Raw genomic sequence first — 17316 nt, forward strand, 5'->3', positions numbered from 1 at the left:
CTTAAGCAGAATCTTCGTGGTATAAGCTAAAATTGATGGCAGCATTCATGGGAATCCGAAAAGTCTAACCTTGTATGTGGTATTCCGATTAGGATTCCGGGATTGAATGACTGTGACGAGCTTCAAACTCGCGATTGCTAGGCGTGATGACAAACGCAAAAGAATCAAGGGATTCTATTCCAACATGATCGAGAACCGACAGATGATTAGTCGTGCTGTGACAGAGCATTTGGACCATTTTCACTGAGAGGATGGGATGTAGCCATTGACAACGGTGATGCCCTACATTAAGCTTGCCATAGAAAGGAGTAAGAAGGATTGGATAAAAGCAGTAGGAAAGCAGAGATTCAGAAGGCACACAGCACCTCCATACACTTGTCTGAAATTCCCACCATTGAATTACATGAGTAACTCTATCTTTATTTTCTGTTTATTATTTATTATTATTTGAAAACCCAATAATCAAATATTATCCGCCTGACTGAGATTTACAAGGTGACCATAGCTTGCTTCATACCAACAATCTCTGTGGGATCGACCTTTACTCACATAAGGTTTATTACTTGGATGACCCAGTACACTTGCTAGTTAGTTGTGCGGAGTTGTGACTAAGTGTGATTCATGTTTGAGAGCACCAAGTCTTTGGAGCCATTGTTGATGATCACAATTTCGTCCACCAAGTTTTTGGCGCCGTTGCCGGGGATTGTTTGAGTGTGGACAACTGACGGTTCATCTTGTTGCTCAAATTAGGTAATTTTCTTTTTTATTTTCTTTTCAAAAAGTTTTCAAAAATATTTTTCAAAATTTCTCACCTGTTTTCGAAAATTTTCAAAGTTTTCAAGAATGAATCCTATAGTTTCATATAACATGTTTTAGCTTGACTGGCTATTAAGCCATGGCTAATTCACAGGATTTTGATTGAGGACTTTGGATTCATTACTTTCTTTTTCCTATATGTTTTTCAAAAAATATAAAAGAAAATCCAAAAAAAAATCATAAAATCATAAAAACCAAAAATATTTTGTATTTCTTGTTAGTGTCTTGAGTCAATTTTTAAGTTTGGTGTCAATTGCATATTCATATTGTTCTTGCATTTTTTCGAAAAATTCATGCATTCATAGTGTTCTTCATGATCTTCAAGTTGTTCTTGGTAAGTCTTCTTGTTTGATCTTGATGTTTTCTTGTTTTGTATCTTTTGTTGTTTTTCATATGCATTTTTCGTTTGTTAGAGTCCAAGCATTAAAGAATTCTAAGTTTGGTGTCTTCCATGTTTTCTTTGCATAAAAAATTTTTCAAAAATATGTTCTTGATGTTCATCATGATCTTCAAAGTGTTCTTGGTGTTCATCTTGACATTCATAGTGTTCTTGCATGCATAATGTGTTTTGATCCAAAATTTTCATGTTTTGGGTCATAATTGTGTTTTTCTCACTCATCATGAAAAATTCAAAAATAAAAAATATCTTTTCCTTTTTTCTCTCAAAATTTCAAAAATTTGGGTTGACTTAGTAAAAAATTTTTAAAATTAGTTGTTTCTTGTAAGTCAAGTCAAATTTTCAAATTTTAAAAATCTTATCTTTTCAAAACTTTTTCAAAAGAATTAAATCTTTTTCATTTTTCTTATTTATTTTCGAAAATTCTTTAAAATATTTTTCAAAAATCTTTTTCTTAATTTTATCTTTATTTTTGAAAATTATGCTAACAATTAATGTGATTGGTTCAAAAATTTGAAGTTGTTACTTTCTTGTTAAGAAAGGTTCAATCTTTAAATTCTAGAATCTTATCTTTTAGTTTCTTGTTAGTTAAATAATTAATTTTAATTTTAAAAATTAAATCTATCCTATCTTATCTTTTATATCATATCTTTTTCAAAAATTTTATCTTTTTCAAAAATTTGATTTTAAAATATCTTTTCCAACTTCTTATCTTCTTATCTGTTCAAATTTGATTTTCAAATCTTTTTCAACTAACTATTTGAATTTTTGTTTTTTTCTTATCTTTTTCAAAACCACCTAACAACTTTTCTCTCTCTAATTTTCGAAAATACTTCCCTCTTTTTCAAAAATTCCTTTTTTTAATTAATTGTTTTAAATTTTAATTTTAATTTTATTTCTTATCTTTATTTTCGAAAATCATTTAACTCCTTTTCAAAAATTTAATTTCGAAAATTTCTTCCTCTCTCATCTTTTCCTATTTATTTATTCATTTACTAACATCTCTCTTCACCTCTCTTCATCTCAAATCATTGCCCCTATCCTTACCCTTGTGTTTGGATTCTCCTTTTTTTATTCCCTTCTTCTTCTACTAATAATAAGGAACCTCTTTACTGTGACATAAAGGATTCCTTTTCTTTCTCTGTTCTCTTCTCTTTCATATGAGCAGGAACAAGGAAAAAGGCATTCTTGTTGAAGCTGATCCAGAACCTGAAAGGACTCTAAAGAGGAAACTAAGAGAAGCTAAATTACAACAATCTAGAGACAACCTTGCTAAAATTTTCAAACAAGAAAAGGAGATGGCAGCCGAACCTAACAACAATAATGCAAGAAGGATGCTTGGTGATTATACCACACCTACGTCCAAGTTTGATGGAAGAAGCATCTCAATTCCTGCCATAGGAGCAAACAATTTTGAGCTGAAACCTCAATTAGTTGCTCTAATGCAACAGAACTACAAGTTTCTTGCCAGTTCTTAACTAAGTTCTTGCAGATCTGCGAGACTGTTAAGACTAATGGAGTAGATCCTGAAGTCTACAGGCTCATGCTTTTCCCTTTTGCTGTAAGAGACAGAGCTAGAACATGGTTGGACTCTCAACCTAAAGATAGCCTGGCCTCTTGGGATAAGTTGGTCACGGCCTTCTTGGCTAAGTTCTTTTCTCCTCAAAAGCTGAGCAAGCTTAGAGTGGATGTTCAGACATTCAAACAAAAAGATGGTGAATTCCTCTATGAAGCTTGGGAAAGATACAAACAGATGACCAAAAGATGTCCTTCTGACATGTTTTCAGAATGAACCATGATAGATATATTCTTTTATGGTCTATCTGAGTTCTCTAAGATGTCACTGGACCATTCTGCAGGTGGATCCATTCACCTAAAGAAAACGCCTACAGAGGCTCAAGAACTTATTGACATGGTTGCAAATAACCAATTCATGTACACTTCTGAGAGGAATTCCGTGAATAATGGGACGCCTCAAAGGAAGGGAGTTCTTGAAATTGATGCTCTGAATTCCATATTGGCTCAGAATAAAGTGTTGACTCAGCAAGTCAACATGATTTCTCAAAGTCTGAATGGATGGCAAAATGCATCCAACAGTACTAAAGAGGCATCTTCTGAAGAAGAAGCTTATGATCCTGAGAACCTGCAATGACAGAGGTAAATTACATGGGTGAACCTTATGGAAACACCTATAATTCATCATGGAGAAATCATCCAAATTTCTCATGAAAGGATCAACAAAAGCCTCAACAAGGCTTTAATAATGGTAGAAGAAATAGGCTCAGCAATATCAAGCCTTATCCATCATCTTCTCAGCAACAGACAGAGAATTATGAACAGAATATCTCTAACTTAGCAAACTTAGTCTCTGATCTGTCTAAGGCCACTTTAAGTTTCATGAATGAAACAAGGTCCTCCATCAGAAATCTGGAGGCACAAGTGGGCCAGCTGAGTAAGAAAATCACCGAAACTCCTCCTAGTACTCTCCCAAGCAATACTGAAGAGAATCCAAAAAGAGAGTGCAAGGCCATTGATATAATCAATATGGCCGAATGCAAGGAGGAGGGAGAGGACGCGAATCCCAATGAGGAAGATCTCATGGGACGTCTCTCAAGCAGGAAGGAGTTCCTTATTGAGGATCCAAAGGAATCTGAGGCTCATATAGAGACAATATAGATTCTATTAAATCTCCTTCTGCCATTCATGAGCTCTGAAGATTATTGATAAACCCATATTTCATGAGTTCTTTTGTGCTTAATTTGAGTGATTTATATAATCTTTCACCTACTTATTCACATTAATTGCATGGTTTTACTTTCCTTTCCTTATTATGTCATATTGTGAAAAACATGTTTTCTAAGCTTTGAAAATTAATTATTTTAATTACCTTTATTTCCATTCGATGCCGTGATTAGTGTGTTGAGTAGTTTCAAATTTTCTAAGGCAAATTGACTTAAAGGATGAAAAAGGAAACATACTAAAAGGAAAGGAGAAAGCAAAACGGAGCTTTAAGGAAACTAGTATCCACGCGATCGCATGGATGACGCGATCGCGTGCCAAGCACGAATCAGCAGCGACGCGGCCGCATGACTGACGCGACCACGTGCCTTAGGCAGAACGCACATGACGCGGTCGCATGACTGACGCGACCGCGTGGCAAGGAAAAGCTCCGAATGACGCGACCGCGTGACCCACGCGGACGCGTGACAAAGGCCACGCATAAGCAAATTACAAAACACGCCCCAACGAGTTCTAAAGCCCTTTTTAGCCCAATTCCAAGTCCAGAAAGCATAGACCAGAGGTTATGAAGTGAGAAAATGCATCCATTCAGGCGGGCATAATTTTAGTTTTCAATGATTTAGATCTAGTTTGGAGAGAGATTCTCTCTCTCTCTTTTAGGATTTAGGATTTCTTCTTGTTTCAAGGGTAACTCTGGATCCAGGTTTTAAATGTTCTTTTATTTTAGTTCTATAATTATTTACTCCAGCATTTGAATTGATCATTTACTTTTATAATTTAATTTATGAATTATTCTATGTTACAAATAATTATTTGAATTAATGGTATTGAGGCATTTTTTAGTTTATTATTGCTCTTGTTAATTTATGGTTATCTTTGTTTACAATTTGAGAATATTTTTATTATCCCAGCAATTTTACTTTTTCCCCTTTTGGTTCTAATTAAGAATTTAGCAATTCAACAGTTGTTGAACTCAACGTAATTAATAATCGTTATCTTGCTAATTGAGCTGAACCTAAATAATCCCAACCTTTTCTTAGGAAATAATTAGGATTCAAAGGTCAATTTAATTAGTCCCTTGACTTTCCTTTGCCTGGTAAAGGTTGACCAAGTGAAGTTTAGATTCAAGTTTTATTATAGTTGAGAGAGATAACTAAGTTAGACCTCTAAATTCCCTTATCTTACCAAAAGTTGTTTTACAGTTATTTATTTATTTTTAATTGCCATTTATTTTACTTGTCATTTAAATCACTTGCTTCTCACCTTCTAAACCCCGATTACAATCTTTGTAACCAATAATAAGAACATACTTCCTCGCAGTTCCTTGAGAAGACGACCCGAGGTTTGAATACTCGGTTAACAATTTCTAAAGGGGTTTGTTACTTGTGACACCCAAAACGTTTGTACGAACGGATTTTTGTCGGTTTAGAGACTATATCTACAACGCGACTGTTTTTATAACATTCTTTACTGGCAAAAATCCTAACGTCAAAATGGCGCCGTTGCCGGGGAACTGCTAACGTGTGCCTTATTATTGGTTATTGTAAATATTTTTCTTTTGCTTGTTTATTTATTTTCGTTTTTCCTTTTTATCTTTATTTGCTACTATGAATTCTCACCTCTCTAGCTTTGAATTTGGTTCTAATATTGTTAAAGGATATAGAAGTTACAGCAGGAATGTGCATCAAGGTCAGACCAATCAAGGATGGATGGAACCAAGAGGATCTAATCAACCCTTTTGGCAGCAACACCCTCCGAGATATCCTGGACAAAGACCATTCTACCGCGCATACCCAGCTGAAAGACATGGTGGACAACCTTGTAACTACCAACAAGCCCCACCCAGTGCATATGAACCGTCCTTTCAACATAACCTCGAACCACCACACTTGCAAGCTTCTCTTCACCATTTGCCATCATATGATCCTTCCTTACCCCAATACCAATCCAATCGCTCCCAGTCATCACCACTTCCCTATGTATCATGTCTAAGTCCAGCAAACCACGAAGCAGAGGATTGCCTAAAAGAAACAATAACTAAATTTCAAACAACCATTCAGCAACTGGAGCACGCACTAATCCAATGGGCCACTAAACGCTCAAATATACAAGGATCAACCACAGTTCCATGTGGACAACTCGATGAAGAGCGTAGCATGAAGGAAATACTAGAGACTCCAGTGGACAAGGCAGAGAATGAATTTGTACTAGAACAATTAGAAGAAGCTGTCATTGTTCAAGAAGAAGAGTTGGTTAAAGATCTAGGCGATGCTGAACTTCCTTGGGAATCCAGAATTGAGGAAAACTCCATCCAGGATGCTACAATTAATGCTAAGGAAGATACTGTACAATCTCCAAGGCAAGTCATTTATGAGGAATCAGACGGAACAATCCAAAAAGCAAATTCCCTTGATGATGATATTCACAAGTCTAGCTCTCTTGGTGATGAACTTGCGTCCGCAAGTGAACTCTCTGAAATCGAAGAATCTTCCCCAAGTGAATATGAAGATGATGCAGAGGTAGATTTCTCTCAACCTCCAATCTATGACTTGAGTGATGAGGAAGACATAGAAAACTTTGACCAGGATACAGATACAATTGAAGATCTTTGCAAAGAAGTGGAAGAATTCATAGAAGAGCACAAGGAAACGGAACTTGCAGAACCACCAAAGACACCTATCCCAAGGCCATTACCACCTAATACAAGCTTCAAGTGGGTACAATCCTTAACTTACAATTTTACTTATTCACTTGAATATGGTTTACTTGAAACAGATGGCTAACTTAGAGCTCTCTGCGGCTTTAAGAGTAAGAGGGAAATGGCTCGTACTCAGAGCTGGTGCACAAGGTTCAATAAGGTTCCACGCTTCACCTCAAAGTACACGGATTGGTATCATGCTCAATTGCACGGATCACGGAGAACGTTTGGTCATCACGGTGAGATTCTACTTTTTAAACCGCCCGGATGGAGACATGTAGATCAGGACGGAGGCGGATTTAAAAGCAAGGCTTGGAATCCTGGAGTTTATTCCGACATTTGTCATCCCGGGAGCCTAACAATATATTTAAAGCTGCTCAGACACTTCACATGCCTAGTTTGGGACCCCGGAGGCTTTTGGCATTCCAAGCACTGGTGGAGATTTTTGGACGAATTTAAACATAAACCACCATAACAGGATACTCCTCCAATGTCCAACTTAAGGACTTTAACTAAAAGTGCTAGGTGGGAGACAACCCACCATGGTATGGTCGCTTCTTTTTCAATTTATTTCTTGTTAATTGCTTTCCTTTTTCCTTCTTCATTTTAATCTATTAAACGTGGAATCGTGCAAAGCATTCATGTTAATCATTGCATTCTGCATTTTTCATGCATATATATAAAAAAAAGGGTTGCACGACGCGACTGCATGCCCTATGCGATCGCGTCATATCACGAAAAACACCACTCATGCGACCGCGTGACCCACGCGGCCACGTGATATATATATCAGTGTGAGGATCCAACGAACAGAAAGTTGGGCTGGAATCGTGCGGCCCTTGCGCGCTTCGCACAAATTGGTCCACGCGATCGCATACCCCATGTGATCGCATCACTTATCCAATACCAATCCAACGCGACCGCGTGAGCGACGCGATCGCGTCGCATGGATTGTACATCACCCCAAAAGGAGACTGAGAGTTGTGCTGAAACGGTGCTGGAGTCGTGCGTTTAGCACGAATTCCAGCGACACGATCACGAGACCCACGCGATCGCATCAATCTTATTTCCCCCCTCTCAGGCGATCGCGCATTCCACGCGATCGCGTCACTCCCATTTTCACCCCAACCACGCGACCGCGTGCCCTACGCGGCCGCGTGGATTCGAAGGCATAACCCCCCCAGCCACGCGAACCCTATCATTCGCGCAGCCCCCCCACCCCCAATCCTCTTCTCCCTCTCCGCTTCCTCTCCCTCCAACCACCACCCAGCCGCCACCGCCGACCACCCAGACGACGCCGCCACCCCGTACGCCACCGCCCTACACCCATCCCCCCTCCCCTTCTCTCTTCTTCCTTCTTCCTCCTATTCCCCTTCCCTCTCCGCCACTGCCACCGCGAGCGCCGCCCACCACCACGCCGCCTCTCTCTCTCCGCCACCCAACCGCGCCCCCTTCTTCTATCACCAACCCAAACCCTAGCCACCACTACCCCCTCAGCCGCCACCGCGTCGCCGTGCACCACCACCGCGCCGGTCGCCGCCGCAGCCGCTTCTTCCCTGTCCCACCCCTTCCGCTTACCAAGTTCCGCAACACGCAACCATTTTTATCCGTTTGTCATTTTTCTGTAATTTTTTCCGTTTCTGTTCATAATTAGGATAGCTAGACTTGCATGTTGTAGTGGATTTTTAGGTTGTTAGGTAGCTTAGGCTGTGGTTAGTGGATATAGGCCTGTTTACTTGCACTGTTCTTACTTCTGTTTTATCCTATGTGAAATTCTACTGCTGCTATATTCATGATTCATATGCTGCTTTCTTGTATATCGCTGCTGTTTACATTGCATTTTTATGTTTATTTTATATCTATGTACATGCAGCTTGATTTTTTTTATGAACTGATATGTTTGCTGTTTATTTTCTGGGACAATCCAATTTTAGCCGGAATGCTGCCCAAATTTTTTTTGAAATTTTTTTCATTCATGTTTTGGTTTGGCATTTCTGAAATCTGTTTCTCTCTGCTTTACCCAGACCATTTCATGAATGCTATGGCAGACTTTCTTATCCTTTTTGATTTCCTGGTTCATAAACTGCTTGTTCAATTATGAGTACTTCTATTCTTCCCTGTGAATCACTGTTATTTGGAATTTTTCTATGCTACTTACTTTCACCCGCACTTTACTAACTCACTGATTTTAATTTACTAACTTCTTTTTTCAAATCCTAACCGTACCAACCCTTTTGATCTCTTTTCTGGTTCTTTTCACTTTCCTCTAACTTTCTTACTATGGCATATTGATTTTTTTTCTTTCCATTTAACATTCATTCAGTCACATTTCAATTACTCATTTTCATTCTTTTATTTCTCCCTTAGCGCTTTGAGTTTCATTTGTTTCAATTGCCTACTTGCTTTCCTATTTTATCCATATCCTGGTTTTCTGCTTTTCAGGATGTCTGCCTCCCAAAGGAAAGGCAAAGGCAAGGCTACTGGCAAGCGCAAGAGAGGAACTTCCTCCCAGTCCATCATTGCTCTAATGGACGATTCTTCATGGCGGGAGAAGAACTTCACACAGCAGGAAAAAGCTGACCAGCTGCTCCCTTCGACTGATCCTATTAAATTTGCAAACCGGTACTGTGAACTGAAGTACCCGACTTTTGCAGACTCCAGAAATCTATACCTGGAACGAACTCTGAAAATTCCAGAAGCCCTCCAGCAGTACACCACTGAGCAAATCAAGCAAAGGGGCTGGTTCTTTCTGGAAAGAACACTGACTGAGATCAATGCATCTTGGGTCCGGGAATTCTATTGCAACTACTACCTTACTACCCTTGATGCAGTAAACCTGAGGGGAAAGCAAATTCTGGTCACTGAAGAGGCCTTAGAGGATATCCTCCAACTCCCAGCCAAATCCGATCAGCCTGATGGTTTTTCAAAGGCTGAGGAGGACATGAGTCAGATGCAGTTTGACTGGGATGCCATGAAGGCACGGATAGCTCTCGACCCAACAGTTCCTTGGGAGATGGGTCAGGACACTACCATTCCTCGAGGGATCAAGAGAGTATACTTGAATGATGAAGCTCGGCTATGGCATCAGATCTTGAGCAACTATGTGATGCCGAGCACTCATGAGACTGAGATCCCGGTTGCCATGCTTACCCTTCTCTGGTGTGTGCTGGAGGGTAAGGACCTGTACTTGCCTCGTTTCATCCGGCACTATATGGCCAAGGTCCACGTCCGTGGCACCCTCCCTTTTCCATATCTGGTTACACAGCTTGGCCGTCGGGCTGACGTGCCATGGGAGGATGCCGATGAGAGACCACCAGCGGCGGATTGCAGAAAGATCATTCCTCACAGCAGGAACTTCCTAGCTTTGGGCTACAAACCACCACCCTTTACTGCTACTGATGAGACAGCCCCACCGTCTGCTGGACCCTCCTCATCCACAGCTGCCACTGCTGCTCCTGCCACTACTACTGCACCTCCACCTGCCTCTGAGCCCGTATACCGCCTCGTGCACCGCCTATTCTGCCAGCTTGATCAGATGGAGCGCCGTAACCGGCGCCGGTATTAGAGATTGGAGCGCCGCAGCAGGCGACGCTATTCCCATCTGAAGCTGATGATCAGACAGGGCGCCGACATCCCCTCCGAGCCCGACACTCCATCAGAGCCATCAGAGGAGGAGGAGGATGAGCATGAGGAGGAGACTCATTTCCAGGAGGAGATTCATCAGCAGGCAGCCACAGAGCAGGCTGCCCCGCATCAGGAGGTTATGCCCCAGATAGAGGTTGCCAATCCAGAGATCCCACTCCAGTCAGTCCCACCTTTACAGCAGCCAGACTCCCAGCCCACCACTACTGAGACTCCAGCTGCCATCCCTACCAGTGATGACACCCCTTCACACCCGGCTTGATTGAGCATCGGGGACGATGCTTCATTTTAAGTGTGGGGAGGTCGCCATCTCTGGCGTTTATTTTGGTGAACCACTACATACTTTTCTTTTTATTTTGGATATTTTTCTGTATTTTTCTTTTTACTATTATTTTCTGAGTACTTATACATTGCTTTTATGTATTTTTACTCTATTTTCTGCATTTTGCATCTTCAGTTCATATTTTAGCCATTTAGTTTATTTTAGTTATTTAGTTTAGTTTGCAATTCTGATTTATTAGTGGATTAATTTGTATAGTTTACCCCTTTTTAGCATAAGATAAGTATAGTTTAAATAGAAAAATATAAAAGGGATGTAAGCTAGGAAATTGAACATATTAGATTTAAATCCATAAACCTTGTATATAGCATTACATGATGTAGTTAAGCTGACAGCATTTCATCAAGGAGGAACATTAAAACTTTAAAAGCTACCCTAAATAAATTTTTTTATGAGAATAATGGGAAATTTTAACTAAACCTGCATACAATATATAAATGATATATGATGCTTGAGTTAGAGAACACACAGCCTGTGAGTCTTGAGCTTAAATTGTATGGTTGCATTCGAACCATAATTTTATTTCTGTGTGTTACATTTCTTTTTATTCTGATGTTCTTTCCTTTGCTTTAATCTATATGTCCAATTATAGAACATAGAATAGATACATACCAAGAGAATGATTGAGGCCATTATTTGATTTTAGCCCACTTACCCCAAATTAGCCTACCTTTTACATCACCCTTGTTAACTCCCTTGAGCCTTTTAAAACCCCTTTATTCTATTTAGCCAAATTACTAGCCTTAAGCAGAAAAATAAAAGAAAACCCCAAGTGAATCATTGGTTAGCTTAAGATAGAAAATCATAAATAGAGTTAAAAGTGGGAAACCTTGTGGGAACATGAGTGATAGAAACAAAGGGTTAGGAAGATCAAAAGGAAATAAAAAATTAAATTTGGGAAGCATGCTCATGAGAAAATCAAAGTGATTCAATTACCATGTGCATTAAAAAAAAATTTCAGCATTTAAATAAAAGGGGATACAAAAAGAAATTCCCCAATGAAAACAATGCACATGGGATAAAAAAAAATAAAAAGTGAAACATGAGCATGTAACAATAAGTGGGAAAAATGGGAAAACAGGTAAGAAGTTTTATCTTGCTGAATAGGTATGTTAAGTGAGATCTTAGTCTAATTAAGGATTCACTTATTAGCTCACTTGACCCTATACATAAATCCTTACCTTTACCTTGGCCCCATTACGACCTCAATTAAGACCTCATGACTTTTTGGTATGACTATATTTTATAATTGTTGATTGGTTAGATGAAAAACAAAGCTATAAGAAAGTAAGAATAAAAAAAAAGAAAAATAGAGTGAATAAACCCAATAAACACTGAGTGACTAGAGAGTAAACACAAAATCCAGTGAGGGTTCAATAACTCATCAACATATATCTGTGCTTGAAATTTAATAATTGTTTTGCAAGTTTGTACAATGTTTTCTTTCCCCATCTCATTTGCTAAATTGCTTTATTATTTAAGGGTTGGCTATATATATCTATATGTATATACATAACTCCTTGAGAATGTGAATTAACTTAGCTACATGTAAGCTTTATATATGAGTGAATAAATTAGAGTTGCATGATGCATCATTCATTTAGGTAGTTGCATTTAAATTAGGTTGCATTGCATGACATCCCATCACTATAACCTTAATTATTTACCTTGGATTTAGCATGAGGACATGCTAGTGTTTAAGTGTGGGGAGGTTGATAAACCCATATTTCATGAGTTCTTTTGTGCTTAATTTGAGTGATTTATATAATCTTTCACCTACTTATTCACATTAATTGCATGGTTTTACTTTCCTTTACTTATTATGTCATATTGTGAAAAACATGTTTTCTAAGCTTTGAAAATTAATTATTTTAATTACCTTTATTTCCATTCGATGCCGTGATTAGTGTGTTGAGTAGTTTCAGATTTTCTAAGGCAGAATGACTTAAAGGATAAAAAAGGAAACATACTAAAAGGAAAGGAGAAAGCAAAACGGAGCTTTAAGGAAACTCGTATCCACGCGATCGCATGGACTACGCGATCGCGTGCCAAGCACGAATCAGCAGCGACGTGGCCGCATGACTGACGCGACCGCGTGCCTTAGGCAGAACGCACATGACGCGGTCGCATGACTGTCGCGACCGCGTGGCAAGGAAAAGCTCCGAATGACGCGTGACAGAGGCCACGCATCAGCAAATTACAGAACACGGCCCAGCGAGTTCTAAAGCCCTTTTTGGCCCAAATCCAAGTCCAGAAAGCATAGACCAGAGGTTATGAAGTGAGAAAATGCATCCATTCAGGCGGGCATAATTTTAGTTTTCAATGATTTAGATCTAGTTTGGAAAGAGATTCTCTCTCTCTCTTTTAGGATTTAGGATTTCTTCTTGTTTCAAGAGTAACTCTAGATCCAGGTTTTAAATGTTCTTTTATTTTAGTTCTATAATTATTTACTCCAGCATTTGAATTGATCATTTACTTTTATAATTTAATTTATGAATTATTCCATGTTACAGATAATTATTTGAATTAATGGTATTGAGGCATTTTTTAGTTTATTATTGCTCTTGTTAATTTATGGTTATCTTTGTTTACGATTTGAGAATATTTTTATTATCCCAGCAATTTTACTTTTTCCCATTTTGGTTCTGATTAAGAATTTAGCAATTCAACAGTTGTTGAACTCAACGTAATTAATAATTGTTATCTTGCTAATTGAGCTGAACCTAAATAGTCCCAACCTTTTCTTAGGAAATAATTAGGATTCAAAGGTCAATTTAATTAGTCCCTTGACTTTCCTTTGCCCTGGTAAAGGTTGACCAAGTGGAGTTTAGATTCAACTTTTATTATAGATGAGAGAGATAACTAAGTTAGACCTCTAAATTCCCTTATCTTGCCAAAAGTTGTTTTACAGTTATTTATTTATTTTTAATTGCCATTTATTTTACTTGTCATTTAAATCACTTGCTTCTCACCTTCTAAACCCCGATTACAATCTTTGTAACCAATAATAAGAACATACTTCCTCGCAGTTCCTTGAGAAGACGACCCGAGGTTTGAATACTCGGTTAACAATTTCTAAAGGGGTTTGTTACTTGTGACACCCAAAATGTTTGTACGAAGGGATTTTTGTCGGTTTAGAGACTATATCTACAACGTGACTGTTTTTATGACATTCTTTACTGGCAAAAATCCTAACGTCAATTATTCTTCCTCTGAAGAGGATGAAGATGTAACTGGAGAGCAAGTTGCTCAATATCTAGGAGCCATCATGAAGCTGAATGCCAAGTTATTTGGTAATGAGACTTGGGAAGGTGAACCTCCCTTGCTCATTAATGAACTTGATACATGGGTTCAGCAAACTTTACCTCAAAAGAAACAAGATCCTGGGAAATTCTTAATACCCTGTACCATAGGCACCATGACTTTTGAGAAAGCTCTGTGTGACCTAGGGTCAGGCATAAATCTTATGCCACTCTTTGTAATGGAGAAGCTTGGGATCATTGAGGTACAGCCTACTTTATTCTCATTACAATTGGCAGACAAGTCAGTAAGACAAGCTTATGGATTAGTAGAGGACGTGTTAGTAAAGGTTAAAGGCCTTTACATTCCTGCTTATTTCATAATCTTAGACACTAGGAAGGAGGAGGATGAATACATCATCCTTGGATGACCTTTCCGAGCCACAGCAGAAGCTGTGATAGATGTTAACAGAGGAGAATTAGTCCTTCAATTGAATGGGAACTATCTTGTGTTTAAGGCACACGACTATCCTTCTGTAACAAGGGAGAGTAAGCATGCATAGCTTCTTTCAATACAAAGTCAAACAAAGCCCCCACAATCAAACTCTAAGTTTGGTGTTGGGAAGCCACAACCAAACTCTAAGTTTGGTGTTGAATCCCCACAACCAAACTCTAAGTTTGTTGTTGGGACTATACAACATTGACCTGATCACCTGTGAGGCTCCATGAGGGCCCACTGTCAAGCTATTGACATTAAAGAAGTGCTTATTGGGAGGCAACCCAATTTTTATTTATCTAATTTTATTTTTTATTTTATTTTTCTTTTATGTTTTATTAGGTACATGATCATGTGGAGTCACGAAAAAATATAAAAATTAAAAAAATAGAATAAAAAACAGCAGAAAAATCACACCCTGGAGGAAGGACTTACTGGCGTTTAAACGCCAGTAAGGAGCATCTGGCTGGCGTTCAATGCCAGAACAGAGCATGGATCTGGCGTTGAACGCCAAAAACAAGCAACACCCTGGCGTTCAAACACCAGGAATGCACCCTGAGGAGAGCTGGCGCTGAACGCCAGAAACAAGCATGGAACTGGCATTCAACGCCAGAAACATGCTGCACATGGGCGTTGAACGCCCAGAACATGCATCACTTCGGCGTTTAAACGCCAGAATTGCATGCAAAGGCATTTTACATGCCTAATTGGCGCAGGGATGTAAATCCTTGACACCTCAGGATCTGTGGACCCCACAGGATCATCTCAGGATCTGTGGACCCCACAGGATCATCTCAGGATCTGTGGACCCCACAGGATCCCAACCTACCATATTTTCCCCTATTCTCAACATTCATCCTCTCTTCCCCAAAAACACTCTTCCCCAAAAACCCTTCACCAATCACCTCAATCTCTCTTCCCAATTACCCCCTTCACCACTAACATCCATCCACTCTTCCCCATAAACCCTACCTACCTTCAAAATTCAAAATTTCTTTCCCACCCAAACCCACCCTAAATGGCCGAACCTACTCCCTCTCCCCTTACTATATAAACCCCTCCATTCTCCTTAATTTTCACACAACACAACCCCCTCCTCTACACCTTGGCCGAATACACCTCCCTTACTCTCCTTCATATTTTCTCTTCTTCATCTTCTTTTCTTTCTTTTCTTGCTCGAGGGCGAGCAATATTTTAAGTTTGGTGTGGTAAAAGCATAAGCTTTTTGTTTTTCCATTACCATTGATGGCACCTAAGGCCGAAGAAACCTCTAGAAAAGGGAAAGGGAAGACAAAAGCTTCCACCTGCGAGTCATGGGAGATGGAAAGATTCATCTCCAAAGCCCATCAAGACCACTTCTATGATGTTGTGGCCAAGAAGAAGGTGATCCCCGAGGTCCCTTTCAAGCTCAAGAAAAATGAGTATCCGGAGATCCGACATGAGATCCAAAGAAGAGGTTGGGAAGTTCTGACCAACCCCATTCAACAAGTCAAAATCTTGATGGTTCAAGAGTTCTATGTCAATGCATGGATCACTAGGAACCATGATCAAAGTAAGAACCCGAACCCAAAGAATTATCTTACAATGGTTCGGGGGAAATACTTAGATTTTAGTCCGGAAAATGTGAGGTTGGCGTTCAACTTGCCCATGATGTAAGGAGATGCACGCCCCTACACTAGAAGGGTCAACTTTAATCAAAGGTTGGACCAAGTCCTTATGGACATATGTGTGGAAGGAGCTCAATGGAAAAGAGACTCCAAAGGCAAGCCGGTTCAACTAAGAAGACTGGACCTCAAGCCTGTGGCTAGAGGATGGTTGGAATTCATCCAACGCTCCATCATCCCCACTAGCAACCGATCTGAAGTTATTGTGGATCGGGCCATCATGATCCATAGCATCATGATTGGAGAGGAAGTAGAAATTCATGAAGTTATCTCCCCTGAATTCTACAAAATAGCCGATATGCCCTCTACTTTGGCACGATTAACTTTTTCTCATCTTATTTGCCATCTATGTTACTCAGCTGGAGTCATCATAGAAGGAGACATCCCCATTGAGGAAGACAAGCCCATCACTAAGAAAAGGATGGAGCAAACAAGAGAGCTCACTCATGGAACCCAAGAAACGCATGAGGAAGTTCATCACCAAGAAATTCCGGAGATGCCTCAAGGGATGCACTTTCCTCCCAACAACTATTGGGAACAACTCAACACTTCTCTAGAAGATTTGAGTTATAATGTGGATCAATTAAGGGTGGAACATCAAGAGCACTCCATCATTCTCCATGAAATTAGAGAAGATCAAAGAGCAATGAGGGAGGAGCAACAAAGGTAAGGAAGAGACATAGAAGAGCTTAAGGACATCATTGGTCCTTCAAGAAGAAGACGCCACTAAGGTGGACTCATTCCTTGTTCTTATTTCTCTGTTTTTCGATTTTTTATGCTATATGTGTGTTTATGTTTGTGTCTTTCCTACATGATCATTAGTGTTTAGTAACTATGTCTTAAGGCTATGAATAATTCCATAAATCCTTCACCTCTCTTAAATGAAAAATGTTTCTAATTCAAAAGAACAAGAAGTACATGAATTTCGAAATTATCCTTAAATTTAGTTTAATTATATTGATGTGGTGACAATACTTTTTGTTTTCTGAATGAATGCTTGAACAGTGCATAATTTTGATCTTGTTGTTTATGAATGTTAAAATTATTGGCTCTTGAAAGAATGATGAACAAAGAGAATGTTATTGACAATCTGAAAAATCATGAAAATTGATTCTTGAAGCAAGAAAAAGCAGTGAAAAAGCAAAAGCTTGCGAAAAAAAAAGCAAGCATAAAAAGCCAATAGCCCTTAAAACCAAAAGGCAAGGGTAAAAAGGATCCAAGGCTTTGAGCATCAATGGATAGGAGGGCCCAAGGAAATAAAATCCAGGCCTAAGCGGCTAAATCA

The 17316-nt window shown here is 39.2% G+C and overlaps 1 non-coding gene across 1 annotated transcript; it reads right to left on the bottom strand.

Annotated features, from left to right (window-relative positions):
- Positions 1-2888: 2888 nt before the first annotated feature.
- LOC130964516 (small nucleolar RNA R71) lies at positions 2889-2992 on the bottom strand. Its single transcript, XR_009080606.1, has one exon. It is a non-coding gene; the product is annotated as a small nucleolar RNA R71 (small nucleolar RNA).
- Positions 2993-17316: the final 14324 nt, after the last annotated feature.

This window comes from Arachis stenosperma, chromosome 2 (assembly GCF_014773155.1).
Source record: "Arachis stenosperma cultivar V10309 chromosome 2, arast.V10309.gnm1.PFL2, whole genome shotgun sequence".
Taxonomy (NCBI): Eukaryota; Viridiplantae; Streptophyta; class Magnoliopsida; order Fabales; family Fabaceae; genus Arachis; species Arachis stenosperma.